The sequence below is a fragment of the Phyllobates terribilis genome, unplaced genomic scaffold, assembly GCF_046119375.1.
Source record: "Phyllobates terribilis strain yellow unplaced genomic scaffold, ASM4611937v1 Scaffold_13__5_contigs__length_258822181, whole genome shotgun sequence".
Taxonomy (NCBI): domain Eukaryota; kingdom Metazoa; phylum Chordata; class Amphibia; order Anura; family Dendrobatidae; genus Phyllobates; species Phyllobates terribilis.
Genome location: NW_027362773.1, coordinates 101,259,830 through 101,286,883, shown reverse-complemented (window position 1 = coordinate 101,286,883; position 27,054 = coordinate 101,259,830). Strand labels below are relative to the sequence as shown.

Genomic DNA, 27,054 nt, shown 5'->3' with positions numbered 1-27,054 from the left:
TCTCTGGAATAGCTGATGGTCACCGCACGTGACAACGGGACCTCCGGGCTGGCAAGCAGGCAGGTAACGGAGATGCGCTCCCAGGTGAGCGGGCAAGAGTCTGGAGTAGCTGGTGGTCACAGCACGTGACAACGGAGCCTCCGGGCTGGCAAGCAGGCAGATAACGGAGAAGCGCTCCCAGGTGAGCGGGCAAGCTGGTCCATAGACAGACTGACCGGAGTAGTAAGGCAGACCGTCGGACCTCAGGCAAGCAGGCAGGTAGCTGATATGCGCTCCCAGGTGAGCGGGCAGGCTGGTCCTTTAGACAGACTGACAAGAGTAGTAAGGCAGACCGTCGGACCTCAGACTGGCAGACAGGTAACAAGTATTCAGGCAGGAATCAGGCAGGTAACTGGCAGGTACTGGCAGGTAACTAGCAGGAAACTGGCAGGAAACTGGCAGGTAACTGGCAGGTAACTGGCAACGGGACCTGAGGGCTGAAGCACAGGTGAGACACAGGTGCAAACAACATTGCTCGGGCACCTCCATTTTGGAGGAGGTGCCTTATATATGATGAAGTCCTCCGGCCATTGGCCGGGGACTCTTTAGGGCGGCGCGCGCGGTCCCTTTAAGAGGAGGGGAGCGCGCGCGCGCGCGCCCTAAGCACAGGGGCCGGGAAGGAGCGCACGCTGAGAGCAGAGCAGGAGGAGGACGCCGGGACGGAGCGCGCGCTGACAGCAGAGCGGGGGGAGGAAGCCGGGCACGGAGCAGAGCGGTGAGAGGAGCAGCGTCCCTGCCTAGCAGAGGGCAGGGACGCCGGCACTACAGTACCCCCCCCTTTAGGCCCCCCCTTTTTTAGGCCAGACAGAAATTTAGCTAGGATGAGAGGGGCATGGATGTTCTCCCGGGGCTCCCACGTTCTCTCCTCAGGACCAAACCCCTTCCAATCTACCAGGAAAAAGGTCTTTCCTCTTACCCTTTTGGTGGCAAGAATGTTCTCTACCTCAAACTCGTCCTCAGCAGAAACCGGAGCAGGAGGCGTACCTGTAGACTTGGAAAAAGAGTTAAGTACAACAGGTTTGAGGAGAGACACATGGAAGGAGTTAGGGATCCGTAAGTTGGCCGGGAGTTTCAATTTATAGGCCACCGGGTTGATCTGACTGATGACCTCCAGTGGGCCGATGAACCGAGGCCCTAACTTATAGGAAGGGATCTTGAGCCGGACATATTTGGACGAGAGCCAGACTTTATCCCCAGGGCGGAATTGAGGAGGGTCCAGACGTTTTTTGTCAGCGTGTCTTTTCATACGCTCGGATGACAGAAGGAGTGCGGACCGGGTACTCTCCCATATGGAGGAAAATTTGTTAACAAGAGATTCCGCAGCCGGATTGTCCGCCGAGGTGGAGACGGGAAACGGGATCCGAGGATGCTGACCGTAGACTACAAAAAACGGGGATTTGGAGGAAGACTCGCTCTCGTGATTGTTGTACGAGAATTCGGCCCATGGCAGGAGATCCACCCAGTCAGAATGGTGGGCATTAACGAAGTGCCGAAGGTAACTGGTCAGGTTCTGATTGATCCGCTCCACTTGACCATTAGACTGTGGGTGGTAAGCGGAGGAGAAGTCCAGGGTGACGTCCAGCAATTTACAAGTGGCTCTCCAGAAACGGGAAGTGAACTGTACCCCACGATCCGACACGATGTGACGGGGCAGGCCATGAAGACGGAAGATGTGGCGGATAAAGTCTTTAGCCAGCTCGGGTGCAGACGGAAGACCTGGCAGTGGAATGAAGTGAGCCATCTTGGAGAAGCGGTCAGCGACCACCCAAATGACCGTACAACCGGCAGAGACGGGCAGATCAGTAATGAAGTCCATCGCTATATGCTGCCAGGGGGCAGCAGGTACTGGCAGAGGTAGGAGGCGGCCGGCCGGCAGGTGTCTCGGAACTTTGTTGCGGGCGCAGGACACACAGGCAGAAACAAAGTCTATTACATCCTTGTGCAGGTTAGGCCACCAGTAGTGCCGGGTAATAAGCTGGAGGGTCTTTTTCTGACCGGCGTGGCCAGCTAGTTTAGACGAATGACCCCAGTGTAGAATCTTCTCCCGATCAGGTACTGGTACGAACGTCTTACCAGGAGGAAGACGATTTAGACTCACGGGAGCCACCTGCATTACTCTGGCGGGATCGATGATATGTTTCGGATCCTCCTCGAGATCAGACACCAGAAAGGATCGAGACAAGGCATCCGCCTTGACGTTTTTGTCAGCCGGGCGAAAATGAAGGACAAAATCAAAACGAGCAAAAAACAAGGACCACCGGGCTTGGCGCGGGTTAAGTCTCTGGGCATGCTGGAGGTAAGCCAAGTTCTTGTGGTCAGTGTAAATTATTACCGGGTGAAGAGCCCCCTCGAGCAGGTAACGCCACTCCTCCAATGCCAGTTTGATGGCCAATAACTCTCGGTCTCCTATGGAATAGTTGCGCTCAGAGGAGGAGAAGAGTTTAGAGAAGAAGCCACAAGTTACCATCCTCCCGGAAGATGATTTTTGAGTAAGTACCGCTCCGGCTCCAGAGGAGGAGGCGTCAACTTCCAGGAAGAACTGCTTGTTGCCATCTGGGCGATGCAGCACCGGGGTGGAAGAGAAGGCCTGTTTAAGGGAAAGAAAGGCCTCCTCTGCTTCGGGTGGCCACTCTTTGGGATTAGTACCTTTACGGGTGAGCGCAGAAATTGGGGCCGTCCAGGAAGAGAAGTGTGGTATGAAGAGGCGGTAGTAGTTGGCGAAGCCCAGGAAACGCTGAATGGCCTTCAACCCCTCCGGTCGGGGCCATTTCTCGATGGCAGACAGTTTCTCAGGATCCATTTGAAGGCCGGTCTGAGAGATAATGTAGCCCAGAAACGGAAGCGAGGTCTGCTCAAAGAGGCACTTCTCAAATTTAGCGTAGAGATGGTTCTGCCTTAGCCTGAGCAGGACCTGACGAACGTCCCTCCGGTGAGTCTGGAGATCCGGAGAGAAGACCAAGATGTCGTCCAGGTACACCACTACGCAGGAGTAGAGAAGGTCCCGGAAGATGTCATTGACCAACTCTTGAAAGACGGCAGGAGCGTTACAGAGACCAAAGGGCATTACCAGGTATTCATAGTGGCCGTCCCGGGTGTTGAATGCCGTCTTCCATTCATCCCCCTGACGAATACGAACCAGGTTGTACGCCCCACGAAGGTCCAGTTTGGTGAAGATCCTAGCCCCCCTCAGACGATCAAATAATTCTGGAATGAGCGGAAGGGGGTACTTATTCTTCACCGTGATCAGGTTTAGGCCTCTATAGTCTATACAGGGACGGAGAGAGCCGTCCTTCTTTTTGACGAAAAAGAAGCCTGCTCCCGCCGGGGAGGTAGATTTCCGGATGAATCCTCTGGCCAGATTCTCCTCAATATATTCGGACATTGACCGGGTCTCAGCAGCGGATAAAGGATAGATACGCCCACGGGGAGGAGTAGTACCGGGTAGCAGATCGATGGGACAGTCGTATGGTCTATGTGGTGGTAATGTCTCTGCCTCCTTTTTATTAAAGACATCTGCATAAGACCAATAAGGAATCGGAAGTCCAGGTAGATTAGCTGGGGTAGGAGAGGGACGGACGGGATGGACGGGAACCAGGCAGGTTTTATGACAGTCTTGTCCCCAGCGAAGGACCTCTCCGGTTTGCCAGTCTAGCACGGGTGCATGTCTCTGGAGCCAGGGCAGACCTAGCAAGAGGGCGTGAGAGAGTCCAGGCAGAACATGAAAGGAGATACTTTCAGAATGCAGCATTCCCACCTGCAGGGTAATGGATTCGGTGATGAGTTGAATGGGGCGAGGTAAGAGGCCCCCATCCACGGCAGCGACAGACAAGGGTACAGCCAGAGGTTTGGTGGGGATGCGGTATTTCTCAACCAGGGACTGTGAAATAAGGTTCCCGGCTGCTCCAGAGTCAAGTTGGGCTAGTTCGAAATAACGGTTCTCCCCGTAGATGATCGAAACTGACAACAGCAGGGATGGAGAGGATTTATTCTTGTCTAGGTGGACCTCTCTGAGCGAACCTAGACACAGGCGTTTCCCGACCTCTCCGGGCAGGCACGGATCCGGTGCTCCTTACTGCCACAGTAGAAGCAGCTCCCCTCGGCACGGCGTGAGTCCTGACGGGTTTTGACCATCTTGGTCTGGTCGACCTGCATAGGCTCAGGAGAGTGTACTTGGGGAGAGATGGAGGGAATGACGGGTTTCTGGAAAGTAGGAGCTAAACGTGGAATCCTTCTCTCACGGGTGACCTCTTTGGCACGCTCCTGAAACCGTAGGTCAATTCGGGTGGCAAGAGTTATTAAGTCATCGAGAGTGGTAGGAATGTCCCGACCGGCAAGTTCATCTTTAATACGGCCGGACAGACCCTCCCAGAAGACGGAAACCAGAGCGTCGTTATCCCAGGCCAGCTCCGAGGCAAGGGTACGGAACCGTATGGCATATTGGCCCACGGTGAGACTCCCCTGACGGAGGCGTAGCAACGATGATGCAGATGAGGTCTTCCGTCCGGGTTCGTCGAAGACTTTCCGGAAAGCCGTGAGAAAAGCAGGCAAGTTGGACACCAGGGGGTCTCCTCTCTCCCATAGAGGATTCAGCCAGGCCAGGGCCTCCCCGGTGAGATGGGACATGATGAAGGCAATTTTGGCCCGGTCGGAGTTAAACTGGTAGGACAAAAGTTCAAAATGCAGGGTGCACTGATTCAAGAAGCCCCGAGCCTGGACGGGGTCGCCTCCGAAGCGAGGAGGTGCAGAAAGCCGGGGTCCGGGGTAGGATACCATAGTATTAGTGAGCAGCGGAGCCGCCGGATTGCAAGATATGGCACTGGCGGAGGTTGTTGGTGGATCAGACAGAGTGTTCAGGCGAGTATTAACATTCCGCAGGTGACCCAGGATGGCCTCCTGTTGGGACCTCTGACGGGACAGTTCAAGACCGAGGTCCGAGAGCGAGGGAGCTTGGGTGCCACCGGGTTCCATGGCCCGAGCAAACTGTAACGGGTCCGGGAGGCGGACTGTAACGGGTCCGGGAGGCGGAACCTCTGAGCTACTATACAAGGGGGCGGCCCTTGTAAGGGAGCGGGTGGCAGTCTCTGGGTGAACGGACAGGGAGTTACGGCAAGTGATCAGGGCAGTCTCTGGGTAAGGGGTAGGTACGACCTGTGATGGCTGAACCTCCGGGTAGGCTAGCAGGCAGGTGGTAGATGTGTGCTCCCAGGTGAGCAAGCGAGAGTCTCTGGAATAGCAGGTGGTCACGGCACGTGACGGCGGAACCTCCGGGCTGGCAGGCAGGTAGGTAACGGAGAAGCGCTCCCAGGTGAGCGGGCAAGAGTCTCTGGAATAGCTGATGGTCACCGCACGTGACAACGGGACCTCCGGGCTGGCAAGCAGGCAGGTAACGGAGATGCGCTCCCAGGTGAGCGGGCAAGAGTCTGGAGTAGCTGGTGGTCACAGCACGTGACAACGGAGCCTCCGGGCTGGCAAGCAGGCAGATAACGGAGAAGCGCTCCCAGGTGAGCGGGCAAGCTGGTCCATAGACAGACTGACCGGAGTAGTAAGGCAGACCGTCGGACCTCAGGCAAGCAGGCAGGTAGCTGATATGCGCTCCCAGGTGAGCGGGCAGGCTGGTCCTTTAGACAGACTGACAAGAGTAGTAAGGCAGACCGTCGGACCTCAGACTGGCAGACAGGTAACAAGTATTCAGGCAGGAATCAGGCAGGTAACTGGCAGGTACTGGCAGGTAACTAGCAGGAAACTGGCAGGAAACTGGCAGGTAACTGGCAGGTAACTGGCAACGGGACCTGAGGGCTGAAGCACAGGTGAGACACAGGTGCAAACAACATTGCTCGGGCACCTCCATTTTGGAGGAGGTGCCTTATATATGATGAAGTCCTCCGGCCATTGGCCGGGGACTCTTTAGGGCGGCGCGCGCGGTCCCTTTAAGAGGAGGGGAGCGCGCGCGCGCGCGCCCTAAGCGCAGGGGCCGGGAAGGAGCGCGCGCTGAGAGCAGAGCAGGAGGAGGACGCCGGGACGGAGCGCGCGCTGACAGCAGAGCGGGGGGAGGAAGCCGGGCACGGAGCAGAGCGGTGAGAGGAGCAGCGTCCCTGCCTAGCAGAGGGCAGGGACGCCGGCACTACAATATATATATATATATATATATATATATATATATATATATATATATATACAGTTAGGTCCATATATATTTGGACAGAGACAACATTTTTTTCTAATTTTGGTTCTAGACATTGCCACAATGAATTTTAAACAAAACAATTCAGATGCAGTTGAAGTTCAGACTTTCAGCTTTCATTTGAGGGTATCCACATTAAAATTGGATGAAGGGTTTAGGAGTTTCAGCTCCTTAACATGTGCCACCCTGTTTTTAAAGGGACCAAAAGTAATTGGACAGATTAAATAATTGTAAATAAAATGTTCATTTCTAGTACTTGGTTGAAAACCCTTTGTTGGCAATGACTGCCTGAAGTCTTGAACTCATGGACATCACCAGACGCTGTGTTTCCTCCTTTTTGATGCTCTGCCAGGCCTTCACTGCGGTGGTTTTCAGTTGCTGTTTGTTTGTGGGCCTTTCTGTCTGAAGTTTAGTCTTTAACAAGTGAAATGCATGCTCAATTGGGTTGAGATCAGGTGACTGACGTGGCCATTCAAGAATATTCCACTTCTTTGCTTTAATAAACTCCTGGGTTGCTTTGGCTTTATGTTTTGGGTCATTGTCCATCTGTAGTATGAAACGACGACCAATCAGTTTGGCTGCATTTGGCTGGATCTGAGCACACACTATGGCTCTGAATACATCAGAATTCATTCTGCTGCTTCTGTCCTGTGTCACATCATCAATAAACACTAGTGACCCAGTGCCCCTGGCAGCCATGCATGCCCAAGCCATCACACTGCCTCCGCCGTGTTTTACAGATGATGTGGTATGCTTTGGATCATGAGCTGTACCACGCCTTCGCCATACTTTTCTCTTTCCATCATTCTGGTAGAGGTTGATCTTGGTTTCATCTGTCCAAAGAATGTTCTTCCAGAACTGTGCTGGCTTTTTTAGATGTTTTTTAGCAAAGTCCAGTCTAGCCTTTTTATTCTTGATGCTTATGAGTGGCTTGCACCCTACAGTGAACCCTCTGTAGTTACTTTCATGCAGTCTTCTCTTTATGGTAGATTTGGATATTGATACGCTTACCTCCTGGAGAGTGTTGTTCACTTGGTTGGCTGTTGTGAAGGGGTTTCTCTTCACCATGGAGATTATTCTACGATCATCCACCACTGTTGTCTTCCGTGGGCGTCCAGGTCTTTTTGCATTGATGAGTTCACCAGTGCTTTCTTTCTTTCTCAGGATGTACCAAACTGTAGATTTTGCCACTCCTAATATTGTAGCAATTTCTCGGATGGGTTTTTTCTGTTTTTGCAGCTTAAGGATGGCTTGTTTCACCTGCATGGAGAGCTCCTTTGACCGCATGTTTACTTCACACCAAAACCTTCCAAATGCGAGCACCACACCTCAAATCAACGCCAGGCCTTTTATCTACTTAATTGAGAATGACATAACGAAGGGATTGCCCACACCTGTCCATGAAATAGCCTTGGAGTCAATTGTCCAATTACTTTTGGTCCCTTCAAAAACAGGGTGGCACATGTTAAGGAGCTGAAACTCCTAAACCCTTCATCCAATTTTAATGTGGATACCCTCAAATGAAAGCTGAAAGTCTGAACTTCAACTGCATCTGAATTGTTTTGTTTAAAATTCATTGTGATAATGTCTAGAACCAAAATTAGAAAAATGTTGTCTCTGTCCAAATATATATGGACCTAACTGTATATATATACACAGGTGGAATTATATATAATTAACAAAAAAGTGTGAAACAACTGAACATATCTCTTATATTCTAGGTTCTTCAAAGTAGCTGTCACGCTGTCTCTGTATACTGGAGGTAGGGGGCCTAAGCTGACCCTAAGCTGGGGCCCTGACTAATCCCTCAACCTGGAGGTACTGTTAAAGGTACAGAGGTCCAGGCCGCCAGCGTAACCCCTACCTCCTGAGGATCCCTGCACCTAAGTAATCTAGTCCTGAGAAGGACCCCGATCACAACAAAAGGGGACAAGTAATAATATGCCCACACACAGTACTTAGACGAACGAGACAGTACAAGGGAAAAACCAAAACCACCTTGCATACAAAAACTACACAACTACAACAGAGGGAACACCAACGGGAAAGGAGATAAATGATAAAGCGAGGAAGGGAAAATACACTCCAAATACACTTATCTCAGAAACTCCAAATACCACGATTCTCTCTGTAAGTCTGTATGAAATGCTTTCACCGACACTTCCCTAACAGACCAGCAGGCATTTGAAGGAGTCTCACTACAGCAGCATTGATTGCAGCTGGGCGAGGCTGGACCTCGTCTAGCACAGAGAGAGAGAGAATTAACTCCCTCACTGCCGAAAAACACAAAGCACCAAAAAGTCAGCTGCGAGAAGTCAGGCTGTGTAATCGTGACGATCTTCGTGGCAACACACCCGTGACAGTACCCCCCCTTCTACGAGGGGCCTCCGGACCCTCAGGGCCAGGTTTATCCGGGTGAGTCGTGTGGAAGGCCCGAACTAATCGGTCTGCGTTAATATCCGACGCAGGAACCCACATCCTCTCCTCAGGACCATACCCTTTCCAATGAACCAGGTACTGAAGGGACCGGCGATTAAAGCATGAATCGATGACCCTCGATACCTGGAACTCCAAGTTACCATTGACCACCACTGGAGGGGGAGGTAAAGGTGACGGTACCACCGGCGCCACATACCTCTTAAGCAACGATCTGTGGAACACGTTGTGAATTTTAAACGTAGGGGGGAGATCAAGACGGAATGCCACCGGATTAATAATAGAACTGATTCTGTACGGCCCGATGAACCTGGGACCCAGTTTCCAGGAGGGAACCTTAAGTTTTATATTCCTGGTAGACAACCATACCCGATCGTTCACACTTAGGTCCGGACCAGACACTCTCCTCCTATCAGCCATACGTTTGTATCGGTTCCCCATAGTATTCAGATTCTTCAGCACCCCTCTCCATACTGAAGCGAGTGATGAGGAAAATCGTTCCTCCTCAGGAACCCCCGAAGAGCCCCCCCTACTGAAAGTACAAAACTGGGGGTGAAAACCATATGCCCCAAAAAACGGGGACTTACCAGTGGACTCGCTCCGCCTATTATTAAGAGCAAACTCTGCCAGAGGTAAGAAAGAAGCCCAGTCCTCCTGGTTCTCTGACACAAAACACCGGAGATATGTCTCCAAGCTCTGGTTCATACGTTCCGTCTGACCATTGGTCTGAGGATGAAAAGCCGATGAGAACGACAAATGCATCCCCCGCCGTGCACAAAACGCCTTCCAGAACTTGGACACAAACTGAGACCCCCGATCAGACACCACCTCGGAGGGTACCCCGTGAAGCCTCACAATCTCCCCAATGAACACCTGCGCAAGAGTTTTAGCATTAGGGAGAGCCGGAAGAGCGATAAAATGTGCCATCTTGCTGAACCTGTCCACTACAACGAGTATGACCGTTTTACCCAAAGACGGAGGGAGGTCCGTAATAAAGTCCATAGACAGATGAGTCCAAGGACGCTCCGGGATTTTCAAAGGTAAGAGGGCCCCAGACGGACGGGTATGTGAGGTCTTAGAGCGCGCACAAACCCCACAGGACGCGACAAAAGTTACCACCTCCTTATGTAAGTTAGGCCACCAAAACCGACGCGAGAGGAGATCCACAGTTGCTCTACTCCCCGGGTGTCCTGCAAAAACTGAGTTATGGTGTGCCTCGATCACCTTTTGTCGCAACTGATCTGGAACAAACAGTCTCCCCGGAGGTCCAACAGGGGCGTCCCCCTGAGCCTCCAATACCTCCTCCTCAAGCTCAGAGCATACTGCCGAAACCACCACCCCCTCCTGAAGGATAGGAATCGGGTCGTCCGTATTCCCGGCCCCAGGGAAACTACGAGATAAGGCATCCGCCTTTACATTTTTTGACCCAGGACGATATGTAACGACAAAATTAAACCTGGTAAAAAACAATGACCACCTAGCTTGTCTGGGATTCAGACGTTTCGCGGACTCCAGATATAGCAGGTTCTTGTGATCGGTGATGACGGTGACCGGATGGACTGCCCCCTCCAAAAAATGGCGCCACTCCTCAAAAGCTAACTTAATGGCCAAGAGTTCCCTATTGCCGACATCGTAATTCCTCTCAGCGGACGACAATTTTTTAGAGAAAAAGGCGCACGGATGTCACTTACCAGGGGACGAACCTTGTGACAATACTGCTCCCACCCCTACCTCGGAAGCGTCTACCTCTACAATGAATGGCTGTGACGCATCAGGTTGAATGAGTATGGGTGCCGAGGCAAAACATTTTTTCAAGGAGGAGAATGCTTGACAAGCCTTGTCAGACCACCTAGAAAAATCCGTCCCCTTTTTAGTCATGTCTGTGAGAGGCTTAACCATGGACGAGAAATTACGAATAAACTTCCGGTAATAATTAGCAAACCCCAGGAAACGTTGTAGTGCCTTAAGATTCTCTGGCCGATCCCACTCAAGAACTGCCCGCACTTTCCCAGGGTCCATACGAAAACCGGACGCTGAAACCAGGAAGCCTAAAAACTGGAGTTCCTGTACGGCGAACACACACTTTTCCCATTTGGCATACAGTTTATTATCCCGCAAGATCTGTAACACCTGCCTAACGTGCTCCTGATGAGACACCAGATCCGGCGAGTAAATTAAGATATCATCCAGATATATGACAACAAACTGTCCCACCAGGCGGCGAAAAATGTCATTAACAAAGTGTTGGAACACCGCCGGGGCATTAGTCAGACCGAATGGCATGACAAGGTTCTCATAATGCCCCTCCGGAGTGTTAAACGCCGTCTTCCACTCATCCCCCTCCTTCATCCTAATCAGATTGTACGCCCCCCTGAGATCCAACTTAGAGAACCATTTGGCGCCCACGATCTGATTAAAGAGATCGGGAATAAGTGGGAGCGGATACGGATCTCGGACCGTAATCCGATTAAGTTCACGGAAATCCAGGCAAGGGCGTAGGCCTCCATCTTTCTTCTTAACAAAGAAGAACCCCGCAGCCACCGGTGAAGATGAAGGTCTAATATGCCCCTTAGCCAGACTTTCTGAAATATAATCCTTCATGGCCTGCCTCTCAGGACCAGAAAGGTTATACAACCTAGCTTTAGGTAACTTGGCCTCAGGGAGCAGTTTTACAGAACAGTCATACTCGCGATGAGGAGGTAGTTCCTGACACCCTTTCTCCGAGAATACATCCTCAAAGTCCGCCAGAAATGGAGGTAAGACCCAAGGAGTAACCGCACCGATGACCGTGTTCATGCAGTTTTTATTACAGAATTTACTCCATTGGCTTATCTCTCTGGTTTGCCAATTAATAACCGGGTTATGCTTAGTTAACCAAGGAAGGCCCAACACTATAGGAGTGGGAAGACCCTCCAACACGTAGCAAGACAACAGTTCTTTATGTATCGCCCCCACTTGAAGTTTTACGTCATGCACAGCTTGCAAAAAACTTCCCTGACCGAGAGGCCTGGCATCGATCGAGAATATGGGGATGGGTTTAGCCAACTCACTCAATCGCATACCTTGAACCCGGGCAAACCGAGCATCAACCAGATTAGCCCCGGCCCCACTATCCAGAAGAACAGATATCCTCTCAGTTCTTGTACCCACCACCACCTCCGCCGGTACGAGAAACTGAGACGAACCTAGGGACGAAATACCTACTCCCAGATTGCCGTCCACCACACAACCTGGGATCAACAGTTTTCCGACGACTCTTCACTCTGCAAGGGACGGGACGGACACCCCCCAATAAAATGTCCCTTTCTCCCGCAGAAGAAACACCTTCCTGTCTTATGGCGCACCACCGGTCCCCTCCCCCGAAATGATGTCCCTCCTGATTGCATAGGCTCCTCTGGACTGACCAGGGGAACCACCATATGAGGGGACCTTGTAGAAGGTGGAGTCATCACAGGGGGCGGAGTTGCCCCGCACCTCTCCCGAAGCCGTCTGTCAACGCGAATAGCAAGGGCCATAGCGGCTTCCAGTGACACGGGAGAGTCATACTGTGCCAACACATCCTGTAATTTGTCGGATAAACCTTGACAAAACTGGCTCCTAAGAGCCGGGTCATTCCACTGGGTGTCCGTGGCCCACCTACGGAACTCCGAACAGAATTCCTCCGCCGGACGATCTCCCTGCTGGATCCTACGTAACTTAGACTCAGCAAGGGAGATCCGATCTGGGTCATCATACACGAGTCCCAGAGCAGCGAAAAACCTATCCACTGACTGAAGAGCCGGGGAGCCCGGGGGAAGAGAGAACGCCCAAGATTGAGGGTCCCCTTGTAGGAGCGAGATGACAATCCCACCCTTTGATCTTCACTCCCCGATGACCGAGGCCGCAGCCGAAAGTACAACTTGCATGCCTCCCGGAAAACAAAAAACTTGTCCCGCCCCCCAGTGAACCTGTCAGGGAGAGCTACTTTAGGTTCTGGTCCGGCTTGCTCCTGAGGACACAAAACCTTGGACCTAACGTCCGCCAGCTCCATGGACAAACTCTGCAACTGCCGAGCTAGACCGGCTACTGGATCCATGGTAGCTGGAGAAAAACTAAGTGGGTCGGTGAAAATGTCACGCTGTCTCTGTATACTGGAGGTAGGGGGCCTAAGCTGACCCTAAGCTGGGGCCCTGACTAATCCCTCAACCTGGAGGTACTGTTAAAGGTACAGAGGTCCAGGCCGCCAGCGTAACCCCTACCTCCTGAGGATCCCTGCACCTAAGTAATCTAGTCCTGAGAAGGACCCTGATCACAACAAAAGGGGACAAGTAATAATATGCCCACACACAGTACTTAGACGAACGAGACAGTACAAGGGAAAAACCAAAACCACCTTGCATACAAAAACTACACAACTACAACAGAGGGAACACCAACGGGAAAGGAGATAAATGATAAAGCGAGGAAGGGAAAATACACTCCAAATACACTTATCTCAGAAACTCCAAATACCACGATCCGCTCTGTAAGTCTGTATGAAATGCTTTCACCGATACTTCCCTAACAGACCAGCAGGCATTTGAAGGAGTCTCACTACAGCAGCATTGATTGCAGCTGGGTGAGGCTGGACCTCGTCTAGCACAGAGAGAGAGAGAATTAACTCCCTCACTGCCGAAAAACACAAAGCACCAAAAAGTCAGCTGCGAGAAGTCAGGCTGTGTAATCGTGACGATCTTCGTGGCAACACACCCGTGACAGTAGCCACCTTTTGCTTTGATGGCTGCTTTGCACACTCTTGACATTCTCTTGATGAGCTTCAAGAAATAGTCACCGGAAATGGTCTTCCAACAATCTTGAAGGAGTTCCCAGAGATGCTTAGCACTTGTTGGCCCCTTTGCCTTCACTCTGCAGTCCAGCTCACCCCAAACCATCTCGATTGGGTTCAGGTCTGGTGACTGTGGAGGCCAGGTCATCTCGCATAGCACCCCATCACTCTCCTTCTTCGTCAAATAGCCCTTACACAGCCTGGACGTGTGTTTGGGGTCATTGTCCTGTTGAAAAATAAATGATGGTCCAACTAAACGCAAACCGGATGGAATAGCATGCTGCTGCAAGATGCTGTGGTAGCCATGCTGGTTCAGTATGCCTTCAATTTTGAATAAATCCCCAACAGTGTCACCAGCAAAGCACCCCCACACCATCACACCTCCTCCTCCATGCTTCACGGTGGGAACCAGGCATGTAGAGTCCATCCGTTCACCTTTTCTGCGTTGCACAAAGACACGGTGGTTGGAACCAAAGATCTCAAATTTGGACTCATCAGACCAAAGCACAGATTTCCACTGGTCTAATGTCCGTTCCTTGTGTTCTTTAGCCCAAACAAGTCTCTTCTGCTTGTTGCCTGTTCTTAGCAGTGGTTTCCTAGCAGCTATTTTACCATGAAGGCCTGCTGCACAAAGTCTCCTCTTAACAGTTGTTGAAGAGATGTGTCTGCTGCTAGAACTCTGTGTGGCATTGACCTGGTCTCTAATCTGAGCTGCTGTTAACCTGCGATTTCTGAGGCTGGTGACTCGGATAATCTTATCCTCAGAAGCAGAGGTGACTCTTGGTCTTCCTTTCCTGGGGCGCTCCTCATGTGAGCCAGTTTCTTTGTAGCGCTTGATGGTTTTTGCAACTGCACTTGGGGACAATTTCAAAGTTTTCCCAATTTTTCGGACTGACTGACCTTCATTTCTTAAAGTAATGATGGCCACTCATTTTTCTTTACTTAGCTGCTTTTTTCTTGCCATAATACAAATTCTAACAGTCTATTCAGTAAGACTGTGTATCCACCAGACTTCTGCACAACACAACTGATAGTCCCAACCCCATTTATAAGGCAAGAAATCCCTCTTATTAAACCTGACAGGGCACACCTGTGAAGTGAAAACCACTTCCGGTAACTACCACTTGAAGCTCATCAAGAGAATGCCAAGAGTGTGCAAAGCAGTCATCAAAGCAAAAGGTGGCTACTTTGAAGAATCTAGAATATAAGACATATTTTCAGTTGTTTCACACTTTTTTGTTAAGTATATAATTCCACATGTGTTAATTCATAGTTTTGATGCCTTCAGTGTGAATGTACAATTTTCATAGTCATGAAAATACAGGAAAATCTTTAAATGAGAAGGTGTGTCCAAACTTTTGGTCTGTACTGTATATATACTGTATATACATCTATATACATTTATATACTTTATATATTTATTTATTATTTTATTTTTTGTATCTAGTTTTCATAGATCAAAAGTAAAGCTGAACATAAGAAACTTTGTAATATATCTTATCAAAGAAATCTGCTTCTTTCTCCTCTTGATCTGATCTTTTATTCTCAATTTTCCCAATTCACTGGTAAAATCTGTCTTCAGTGAATAAAGACTTTCCCATTACTGAGATAGGAGATAACAGTTGGTGCTCATAAAGTTCTATGGAGAACTGTAGCCGTCATTTCAGGAGAACTGTGTCTACCTCTAGCTCCTCCCTCCTCCATAGAATTTTATGAGCACCAACTGTCATCTCCTACCTTAGTAATGGGAAAATCTGTCTTCACTGAATACAGATTTTACAGATTTTACCCGTGAATTCTCCAGGAGGAGAAAGAATCAGATTTCTCTGATAAGATATATTACAAAATTGCTTATTTTCACGTGTACTATTGATTTATTTATTAAAAATTAAAATGACGGTTACTCTTTAACTTAATTAGGATGTAGTGGCCCTGGATGATACAGGGGTTTTCCATGCAAGATTGTCAGAAGGATGCAATTGAGCCCAGTTGTCAATTGAGAAACTTTACTCCCAGGGAGCCAATGAGCTTGATGGTTAAGACATGAAGAAAGAACAAGGTGGTCTATAGGAGCACTAAAGTCAAAAGAGGATTCAGGGCAATATTGAGGATTATAAGGTGACAAACCTTTATTAATTACTTATGCTCTACAACGCGTTTTGGTAGCAGCTTGCTACCTTCATCAGGTGGTAATGATGGTTAAGACAGGCTCACATGAAGCAATGGTTTACTAGAAAAGAGGTAGGCAGTTCTCCCTCTCGTGACACTTGTGACAATTAGATAATATTTGTGATAGTCTGCTGGCAGTTTCATCAGCAGCATTTCCTTCAGTTTGCAAAAGTTTCTGTGTCATTATCTCATTTGTGATAGTCTGCTGGCAGTTTCATCATCAGCACTTCCTTCAGTTTGCAAAAGTTTCTGTGTCATTATCTAAGCAGAGCAGCTCACATTTTCTCAGTGGTCACAAGTAGTGATGAGCGAGCACTAAAATGCTCAGGTACTCATTGCTCGGGTCAAGCAAATTGGAATACTCGACCCGAGCAACGAGCCCAATGTAAGTCTATGGGAAACTTGAGCATTTTTCAGGCGGTTCCCCCCGGCGGTCTGCAGAGGGCCTAAAAATTGCCCAAATCGATGGGAACAGTGCTCAAATGACATGGGAACAGCATGGGGAAGACCCCTGGAAGCATCTCTGACTCCAAGATGACTGCTGTCAGCAACGTGGTCAGAGTATTACGCCACTTTTACGGACTCACAATAAAACATACAAAAAACGAAACCAAAATGGATTTTCCTGGGAAATATGTTAAGGAACATCCTTTCCAGGGTAATGACTTGTATATAAGGCAAAATAAATAACCAAAAACAAAAATACTCCTCCACAACTTGGGCAATGTTCACACGTAGCGTTTTTGATGCGTTTTTACACTTTTGAATTGCTTTCAACCAAGACTAATGCATTCACCAGGAAATGTCATTTTAACATTTTACAACCTTATCTGGCCATGTGGTGTGTGACACATCATCAGACACATGCATACAGTGCTGAAAAGACATGGGAACAGCATGGGTAAGACCTCTGGAAGCATCTCTGACTCCCAGGTCACTGCCTAAAAGTGTCCCCATCATAAGTGATCCTTGGCGCATGCGAAGATGCCTCCCGCCATACACCTGTCGTTGCAGACTTGCAACAATCACCGTCCACGCCCTTGTCCCACTGCAGCGTTCAGTTGTCCCTACCCCATTCCTTGGAATGCAAGCGCAAGTATGCAGGCAGCCACCCACCCACCCACAGGCTGCAATACTATACTGCCAAATTTTTGACAGCTGCTTGCACTTGAAATGTGGCCTTTTAGGCACATGGAGGCGGAAGCTTTTCACAACCTCATGCCGGCGGCGGCCGGGTGTACATACTCGATCCCCAGCCGCCACTATATTTCCCGGTATCGCCTCCGCCTTCCACAAGCACCGGTCCCACAACCTTACCCGTGCCCTCCCCAGTGCACTTACTGGGAAGAACCGCCTAACCACAAACACGTGGACAGGTGAATGTGGCCAGGGACGGTACGGAGCCAGTCCACAACTTTTTTTGCTAAGAGTTGTATTTAGCTCGGTGAAAGGACTGGCATAGAGGGAAACCGTATCTACTCTACGTGTCATTTCTCCCAGGAAGTCCTGTAATTGAGCTTGTTGCAGAAGCAATGGCAGCCCGTCCAACATCAACTCGCACTTGTCGGTGGTGCTTTGACACACACACATCTTTCTTTGCGCATTTAATTTTTTGAATACAGAGTTGGAAAATGGCCTGATCTGTAATGCGGTTTGAGAAATAACATGCATAAGCATGGCCGATCCACATTAAAAAAGCAGCCATAGAGTGTCCAGGAACCTTCCCCCACACTTTTCTTAGCCAGGGCTGCTTCTCGGCAGGGTTGGACGGGCTCACCAGAGAACCGTAGACTCATCCGGCGGGCCCTGGCTTCTCCTTCAGGAGAGTTCATAGTGCCGAGGTGAGGCCATGATGATGATAGAGGCCACCATCTGCTTAGTTTTCTGTTACTTGGAATGCAAGTGCAAGTATGCAGCCAGCCACTCACCCACCCAAGCACAGGCCGTAACACTAAACTGCCAGATTTCTGGGCAGCTCTTTGCACTTGAAATGTGGCCTTTTAAGCTCGTGGAGGCAGAAGCTTTTCACAACCTCATGCCGGCGGCGGCCGGGTGTCCATACTCGGTCCCCAGCCGCCACTATTTTTCCCGGTATCGCCTCCGCCTTCCACAAGCACGGGTCCCACAGCATTACCCGTGCCCTCCCTAGTGCACTTACTGGGAAGGACCGCCTAACCACAAACACGTGGACAGGTGAATGTGGCCAGGGACGGTACGGAGCCAGTCCACAACTTTTTTGGCTGAGAGTTGTATTTAACTCGGTGAAAGCACTGGCATAGAGGGAAACCGTATCTACCCTGCGTGCCATTTCTCACAGGAAGTCCTCTAAAGCTGCTTGCACTTGAAATGTGGCCTGAACATTACTGCTGGTACTTTTCTGTAGGAATTTTCTTGCCTCCTACCAGCCTGGAATATTTCCAGCAAACTATGGTACGACGCCATGGTATTAGCACTGCCCCCAGTACCAGTAGCGAAGCCATCCCCAATTTCCTTCTCAGGAATTTTATTTGGTAGACTGAGTGGCTGCCCAAATACATTTTCTCACAAAGGAGCTGAAGATAGAGTGGCAGTAGGTGCAAGCTTCTCTAGCCTGTTAGATATTAGAGAGTGAAAGGTAGCACATTGGATCAGTGGTTAGCACTGAAGCCTTGCAGCGCTGGGATCCTGGGTTCAAATCCCAGCAAGGACAACCCGCTCTGATAAAACGCTGGCGGCAGGGTAGGCCAGGACCTCCAAGGCATAGAGAGCCAGTTCATTCCACGTATCCATCTTGGATACCCAATAATCATAAGGCACAGCAGAATCACGGAGGACGTTGGTACGGTCGACAAGGTACTCCCTCAGCATCTTCCCAAACTTTGCACTCCTTGTTAGAGTACCCCGCGCCTCAGGGCCTGTGCAATGGGAGGGTCTGAGAAAACTCTCCCAGAACTTTGACAGTGTTTCCCTGCCTCTGCTGGATTGAAGTTGTGTCTCTCTCGCCTGTACTCCTTGGTTGTCCAATGAAGTGTGCCCTCTGCCGCCAGCGTTTTCAGATGGGAATTTTTTTAATAGTTCTGCAACAAGGGCCTTCTGGTACTGCCCCATTTTTGTAGACCTGTCCACCTCAGGAATAAGAGATATAAAGTTCTCCTTGTAGCGTGGGTCTAGAAGTGTCACCAACCAGTAATGACTGTCACCCAAAATTTTGAGAACGCGAGGGTCATGGGAAAGGCAGCTTAACATAAACTCAGCCATGCGCGCCAGACTACTAACAGGCAAGACTTCCGTGTCCTCACCAAGAGGATGACTGACCATGCTCTCCTCCTCCTCCTCTCTGTCCTCTGGCCATCCACGCTGAACAGATGGTATGACAGCTGTGCAGGTAGTATCGTCTATAGTGCATCAAACTAGCTCCTGTCCTTCCTCCTCCTCCTTTTCCTCATTGTCACCCAATCCACGTTGGGATGAGATGAGGCTGGGCTGTGTGTAATCACCCTGTATGGTTCCTTGCTCCATCTCATCGTGCTCCGCCTGCAATGCATCCACTTTGATTGTGAGCAGAGAGCGTTTCAGAAGACAGACAAGCGGGATGGTGACGCTAATTATGGTGTCATCACCGCTCACCATCTTGGTGGAGTCCTCAAAGTTTTGGAGGATGGTACATATGTCTGACATCCATGTCCACTTCTGAGGTCTTATGTGTGGAGTCTGAACTGAATACAGACGGCCTTGTTCATGCTGGTACTCAACAACTGCCCTCTTCTGCTCACAAATCCTTCCCAACACCTGCAGTGTAGAGTTCCAACGCGTGGAGACATCACAGAGCAGTCTGTGAGCCGGAAGCTGCAAACGCTGCTGAAACACTGCATGGGCGACGGAAGCTGTAGCTGACTTTCTAAAATGGGCACACAGGCGGCGTACTTTAACAAGCAGATCCGGCAGCTCCAGGTAGGATTTGAGAAACTGCTGAACCACGAGGTTAAGCACATGGGCCAGGCATGGTACATGTGTGAGCTCGCCTCGCCTCAGAGCCGCCACCAGGTTCCGGCCATTGTCACACACGACCATGCCTGGCTGTAGGTTCAGCGGTGTGAGCCACAGATCTGCCTGCTCTTTCAGAGCTGTCCACAACTCTTCAGCATTGTGCATTTTTTCAGCTAAGCATATTAGCTTCAGCATAGCCTGTTGCCCCTTGGCCAAGGCAGTGCTGCAGTTCTTCTAGCTTGTGACTGATGTGATAATTTCGGAGATGGAGGCTGAAGAGGAGGAGGAGGCTGAGGAGGATGCAGGAGCTGTAGACCATGGGGGCAACCCTGATTGACCTAGGGCCCGCAATCCTTGGCGTCGGGAGGACATGTTCCGTCCCAAAGTCCGACTGGGTCCGGGCTTCCACTATGCTAACCCAGTGTGCCGTCAGCGAGATGTACCGTCCCTGCCCACAAGCACTTGTCCACGTGTCCGCGGTTAGGTGGACTTTACCGGTAACTGCATTGTTGAGAGCACGACTAATGTTTTGGGACACGTGCTTGTGTAATTCGGGGACAGCACACCAGGAGAAATAGTGGCGGCTGGGGACCGAGTACCGAGGGACGGCCGCCGCCATCAGGTTGCGGAATGCTTCCATCTCCACGAGCCTAAAAGGCAACATTTCGAGCGCAAGCAGTCGTGAAATGTGAGAATTTAGTAGTGTGGCCTGTGGGGCGTTGGCTGCATATTTGCGCTTGAGTTCCAAGGACTGGGGTATGGACAACTGAACACTGCGCTGGGACAAGGACATGGACGTGCTTCCTGATGCTGCTACTTGAGAGTGTACAAAGACAGGTGCAGGGCAGGAGGCGTCTTCGCATGCACCATGGACAGGGGATTGGCTTGCATGCACAACAGCGGAAGAAGCAATTGTGCCACCCGCAGACACTGTATCTGGATACTGGGGTTTGGCCCACAAAGTCGGGTGCTTTGCTGCCATGTGCCTGGTCATGCTGGTGGTGGTCAGGCTGGTCGTTTTGCCACCCCTGCTGATGCTGGCCTGGCAGGTGGTGCAAATGGACTTTTTGGGGTTATCGGCAGTCTTTAAAAAACAACCAGACTCTGGAAGACCTAACAGTTGTACTGGCAACTTCCTTTGTGTTGGTGTTACGGGGAACGGTTGCCTGCCTTCTGTCTGCGGTCACCACACTGCTTCTTCCAGCCTGTTGGGGTGCTCTGCCTCCCTCCCCCTGTGTGCTGCTGTCCTCGCTCTGCATGTCCTCCTGCCAGGTTGGGTCAGTTACTATATCATCCACCACCTCGTTTTCCACTTACGCACCCTGGTCCTCCTCCTGACTTTCTGGCAATTGTGTCTCATCATCGTCCACCTCTTGTGACACTTTCCCACCGTCGCCTTCGTGTGACCGTGGCTGCTCAAATATTTGGGCATCGCTACACGCGATCTCCTCTTGCCCCGTGGACTGGGCAAGAGGCCCGAATCTATAAATGGAAAAGTGAAAAGCTCTTCAGAGTGTCCAACTGTGGGATCAGTTGTCTCCGGGTACTCGGCATGGTGGGAGGAAGGAGGATCAGGGTGAGGAATATGCGGTCCAGACTCACGGCTACTGAAACTTGACCTCGTGGAAGACCGGGTGGTGGTGGTGGTGGTGGCTAAGTGACTGGAAGCATTATCCGCTATCCAGCCAACAACCTTTTGACACTGCTCTGGGTTCAATAGTGGTGTGCTGCGGTCCCCTAGAAATTGGGACAGGAAGGTCAGGCAAGAAGATGTGGGTGTTTGTTGTGGCACAATTTCGGCTTGCCCACGGCCTTGTCCTCGGCCTCTGCATGCACCATTATCATCACGTCCAGTTCCCCGTCCCTTGCCACATGCCTTGCCCATTTTAAATGGAGGACAATATCTTCCACGCTCACTACAAATGACTGAGTTTGGAGCGAACTTATATGTGATCCGTGTGACAGAGAAAACAGAGTTTTAAATACCTGGCCTGTAGGTAAGTAGCTTGAACAGCAAACTGCGGTGAATTGCTTCACTGACACACTAAAAGAAATTTTTAATGGGGGCCAGAAATGGCAGTATTTTCTGACAACGTATATGTGATCCGTGTGACGGAAAAAACACGGTTTTAAATAGCTGGATTTCTAGCGCTCTAATATGGAAAGGACCTGGTTGTATTCTGCAGTGCCAACAAGCAAATGGCGCAGAAAAAATGGTGTTCTCTGGATTGCTTTTTAAGCAAATAATGAGGATTAAGATCCAAAGAAAAGTATTCCTGGCCCCTGAGACCTGGGCCTATTTCTAGAAATATCTAACAGCAGTAGAAGGCAGAACTGGAAAGGAGCCTCTTGTGCTATATACACTGCAGTCTGCTATATACACTGCCTGCCTGCCTATACACCCTGCCTGCCTGATATCTCTGCAGATGGATTAATCCTCAGAAGGACTGTTTGTTAAGATGGATATGTGTAATGTACAGTTTTTCTCCCTACACTACCTAATACATGATCAAATCTCTGCCTGACACAGCATCAGCTGTCTGATTCCGGAGTGACTGTGACGAGCATGGCGGCGCCAGGTCTGATATAGACCTGATGACGCTGTGAGGCCAGCCAATCACTGTAATGCCCACAACCAACATGGCTACGGCATTACAGTGCATGGCAGGCAATCCCTGCATGTTCATTGGCTCTCTAAAGAGCGCCAAACATGCAGGGAGGGGACCCGAGCAACCCGGAAATACTCGGTGAGCGCCGAGCATCTCGAGCCGTGAGATGCTCGGGCGAGCACCGAGCAGTAGCGAGCATGTTCGCTCATCACTAGTCACAAGCCATCTGACGAACATCTCTCTGGCAGCAATATTCTGCAGCAGCTCATTTGGCGGCTTTGCACTCTCTAGTTGCAGCCTTTACAGTTACCGCATAGCGGCATTCCTCTCCTAGCCGTCTCTGCTGTGGCACTTCTTCATGCAATTGGGCATCAGCTTTCAGATGCCTCTGGTGTCTCAACCCTTTTAGGCAGTTATCTGGCAGGTGCGCTCTTCACTAACAGGAATAAGTCCCTTAATAATGCGCCAATCCTTCTCCTTTATTAACAGCGTCTGTCTTACAGGTGTTTGGTCTCTTTCACCTAGAACAGACCTGATGCATTACTACTCCGGCTGAAGTTTTGTTGCTCTTCTGTAGCCATATAAATGTTAGAACACTCCTGTTTGTTTTTTTTCATCTTGTGTTTTGCCGTCACTTGACCATCTGCCTATATATTCCAGTTCCGCCCTTTTGGCTGTGACTTCAGTGTTTGACTGTTTCTCTAGCCAGGTGCTTCTGTGCCTTTCTCTGTCAGTTCGCTTGGTCCTTCTGGGAACTCTAGTACCTTTTTGTCAGTTTGTCTTTTTGTGTTCTGCAGCAACTTTCTCTGTTCAGGAAGTGTCCCATTTTTGTCCCAGTCCTTAGTTCTTTTAGGGACCCTCCCCTTTTGCTATAGGTCTTCGTTCAGACTAGCCGAGGACTAAGGCGGGTCTGTTCGCTAGGAACAGGCAGCCCGCTACATCGTAGGGATTCAGCTTAGTCTTACTGTAGGGACAGCTTTCCCATATCTTTCCTTAGTACTTGTTGCAGATCATAACAATAAAAGCTCTGGGATGGAGAACTTTAATAGGGAGTGTTTACTTACCCCTTAAAGGAGCTAACATTGCTCTGACACATCTGCTTTGGATCACTGGACCCGACCATCCTCAGTCTATATGCGCTTTATCCAGCAGCCATGGGGAGCGCACAGTTTGGACCAAAGACGCAACCATGCTGCTGGTGCGAATTGTCAATCTTCATGAGAACACACCCACCAGCAAAGCAGGAATCCAGGGGGTGGGAGCAGTATGCTTCTGTAGGTTCAGTTTGAGACAACCCCTTTTATAAAAAAAACCTGTCTAAATATAAACACCATAAAATAAAAACACAGTCAAACATCAGGGCTCCCAGCAGTAAGCTTGTGTCCAAACTGCCCAACCAATATAAACACCATAAAATAAAAACACAGTCAAACCTCAGGGCTCCCAGCAGTAAGCTTGTGTTCAAACTGCCCCAATAAGTCTGCCCACCGTGTACCCACAAACAGGGCCGGCGTCAGCACCCGGCGTACCCGGGCAAGTTCCGGGCCCCTGAGCAGGCAGGGGGGCTCATTCGCAGTCGGGGACCCTGCCGGAATATGGGCGGAGGAGAGCGGTGACAGCTCCCGCCCTTCTCCCCCGATTGTTCAGGGCCCCGGCAGCCAGATACTTACCTCTCCCCATGCCTCCGCAGATCCGCTGTCTTCCTGCTCTGCGCTCCCTGTGACGTCTTTCCACCGCGCCCTCCCCTGAGCCGTCACAGGCAGCGCAGAGCGGGACAACGCCGGCGACGCTGGAGTCCGGACCTGAGCAGCGGCAGCAGGTGAGGAGGAGTGAGGTGAGTATTTGATTTTTTTAGTGTATTTTTATTATTATTAATTTATATAGCGCCATTGATTTCATGTTCCATGGAGCTGTACATAAGGGGTTACATATCAAATACAAATATCACTTACAGTAAACAAACTAACAATGATAGAACGGTACGTAGGTTGAGGAGTTGCGGTAGCTCTGGTGTTGTTGAGGAGGCAGTGGGGTCATGGCAGGCTGAAGGCTGTTTGAAGAGATGGGTTTTCAGGTTCCGTCTGAAAGATCCAAGTGTGGTGGATAATCGGACGTGTTGAGGCACAGAATTCCATAGGACGGGGGATATTCGGGAGAAATCTTGGAGGCGATTGCGTGAGGAACAGATAAGTGTGGAGGAGAGAAGGAGGTCTTGGGAGGACCAGAGGTTACGTGAGGGAATATATCGGGAGATTAGTTCAGAGATGTACGGAGGAGACAGGTTATGGATGGCTTTGTAGGTCAGTGTTAGTAGTTTGAACTGGATACGCTGGGGGAATGGGAGCCAGTGAAGGGATTTGCAAAGGGGGGTAGCAGAGGAGTAGCGAGGCGAGAGATGGACCAGTCATGCAGCAGAGTTGAGGATGGACTGGAGAGGTGCGAGAGTAGTTTAGTAGATTGAGGGTTGAGGAAGGGACGGATTCTGGAAATATTTTTGCGCTGGAGGCGACAGGAGGTGATGAGAGCTCTGATGTGGAGTTTGAAGGACAGGGCAGAGTCAAGGGTTACTCCGAGGCAGCGGATTGTCGGTACAGCGGAAAGAGTGATGTCATTTATTGTGATTGAATAATCAGTTGGGAAGGATATGCGAGATGGGAGAAAGATAATGAGCTCAGTTTTGTCCACATTGAGCTATGGAGGCATGGGAGCATTATATGGGGGGGGTGATATCCTGCATGGGGCATTATATGGGGGGGGAGAGGTGACATCCTGCATGGGGCATTTTATGGGGGGGGAGTGGCATCCTGCATGGGGCATTATATGGGGGGTGACATCCTGCATGGGGCATTTTAAAGAGAGGGGGGTAATATCCTGCATGGGGCATTATAAAGAGGGGGGTGACATCCTGCATGTGGCATTATATGGTGGGGTAAGGGACATCCTGCATGGGGCATTATATGGGGGGAAAGGGACATCCTGCATAGGGCATTATATGGTGGGGGAAAGGGACATCCTGCATGGGGCATTATATGGGGGGGTGACATCCTGCATGGGGCATTTTAAAGAGAGGGGGGTAATATCCTGCATGGGGCATTATAAAGAGGGGGGTGACATCCTGCATGTGGTATTATATGGTGGGGGAAAGGGACATCCTGCATGGGGCATTATATGGGGGGAAAGGGACATCCTGCATAGGGCATTATATGGTGGGGGAAAGGGACATCCTGCATGGGGCATTATATGGGGGGGGAGTGACATCCTGCATGGGGCATTATATGGGGGGGTGACATCCTGCTTGGGGCATTATATTGGGGAGAAAGGGACATCCTGCATGGGGCATTATATGGGGGGGTGACATTCTGCATGGGGCATTTTAAAGAGAGCGGGGGTGATATCCTGCATGGGGCATTATAAAGAGGGAGGGGGGTGACATCCTGCATGTGGTATTATATGGTGGGGGAAAGGGACATCCTGCATGGGGCATTATATAGGGGGAAAGGGACATCCTGCATAGGGCATTATATGGTGGGGGAAAGGGACATTCTGCATGGGGCATTATATGGGGGGGGGTGACATCCTGCATGGGGCATTTTAAAGAGAGGGGGGTGATGTCCTGCATGGGGCATTATGAAGAGGGAGGGGGGTGACATCCTGCATGGGGCATTATATGGTGGGGGAAAGGGACATCCTGTATGGGGCATTATATAGGGGGAAAGGGACATCCTGCATAGGGCATTGTATGGTGGGGGAAAGGGACATCCTGCATGGGGCATTATATGGGGGGGGGAAAGTGACATCCTGCATGGGGCATTATATTGGGGAGAAAGGGACATCCTGCATGGGGCATTATATGGGGGGGTGACATCCTGCATGGGGCATTATATGGGGGTGAAAGGGACATCCTGCATGGGGCATTATATGGGGGTGAAAGGGACATCCTGCATAGGGCATTATATGGGGGGGGAGAAGTGACAGCCTGCATGGGGCATTATATGGGGGTGATATCCTGCATGGGGCATTATATGGGGGTTGACATCCTGCATGGGGCATTAAATGGGAGGGAGAAGTGACATCCTGCATGGGTCATTATATGGGGGGAAAGGGACATACTGCACGGGGCATTATATAGGGGGTGACATCCAGCATGGGGCATTATATGAGGGGTGACATCCTGCATGGGGCATTATATGGGGGGGAGAAGTGATATCCTGCATGGGGCATTATATGGGGGGAGAAGTGATATCCTGCATGGGGCATTATATGGGGGGGGAGTGATATCCTGCATGGAGCATTATATGGGGGGAGTGACATCCTGCATGGGGCATTATATGGGGGGTGACATTCTGCATGGAGCATTATAAGGGGGGTGGCAGCCTGCATGGGGCATTATAAGGGGGGAACAGCCTGCATAGGGCATTATGTGGGGGGAACAGCCTGCATGGAGCATTATATGGGGGCCAGTATCCTGTATGAAGTGTTATAAGGAGACCAGTATCCTGTACGGAGCGTTTTATGGGGACCAGTATTCTGTATGGAGCGTTATATGGGGGCCAGTATTCTTTACGGAGCTTATATGGGGGCCAGTATTCCATATGGAGTGTTATATATGGGGGCCAGTATTCCGTATGGAGCATTGTATGGGGGCCAGTATACTGTGTGGAGCCATTCGCCGGTTTCTGAGCTATTGTAGAATTTACAATAGATATCACTCATGTAATGTAATGCATTATATGGGGACCAGTATCCTGTATGGAGCGTTATATGGGGGCCAGTATCCTGTATGGAGCGTTATAAGGGGGCCAGTGTCCTCTATGGAGCGTTATATGGGGACCAGTATTCTGCATGGAGCG

At 50.3% G+C, this 27,054-nt stretch overlaps 1 protein-coding gene across 2 annotated transcripts in view; it reads left to right on the top strand.

Moving 5' to 3' along the window:
• The window catches only part of AMPD3 (adenosine monophosphate deaminase 3), a 96,590-nt gene that overhangs the window by 53,359 nt on the left and 16,177 nt on the right, over positions 1 to 27,054 (top strand). The window lies entirely within an intron of this gene.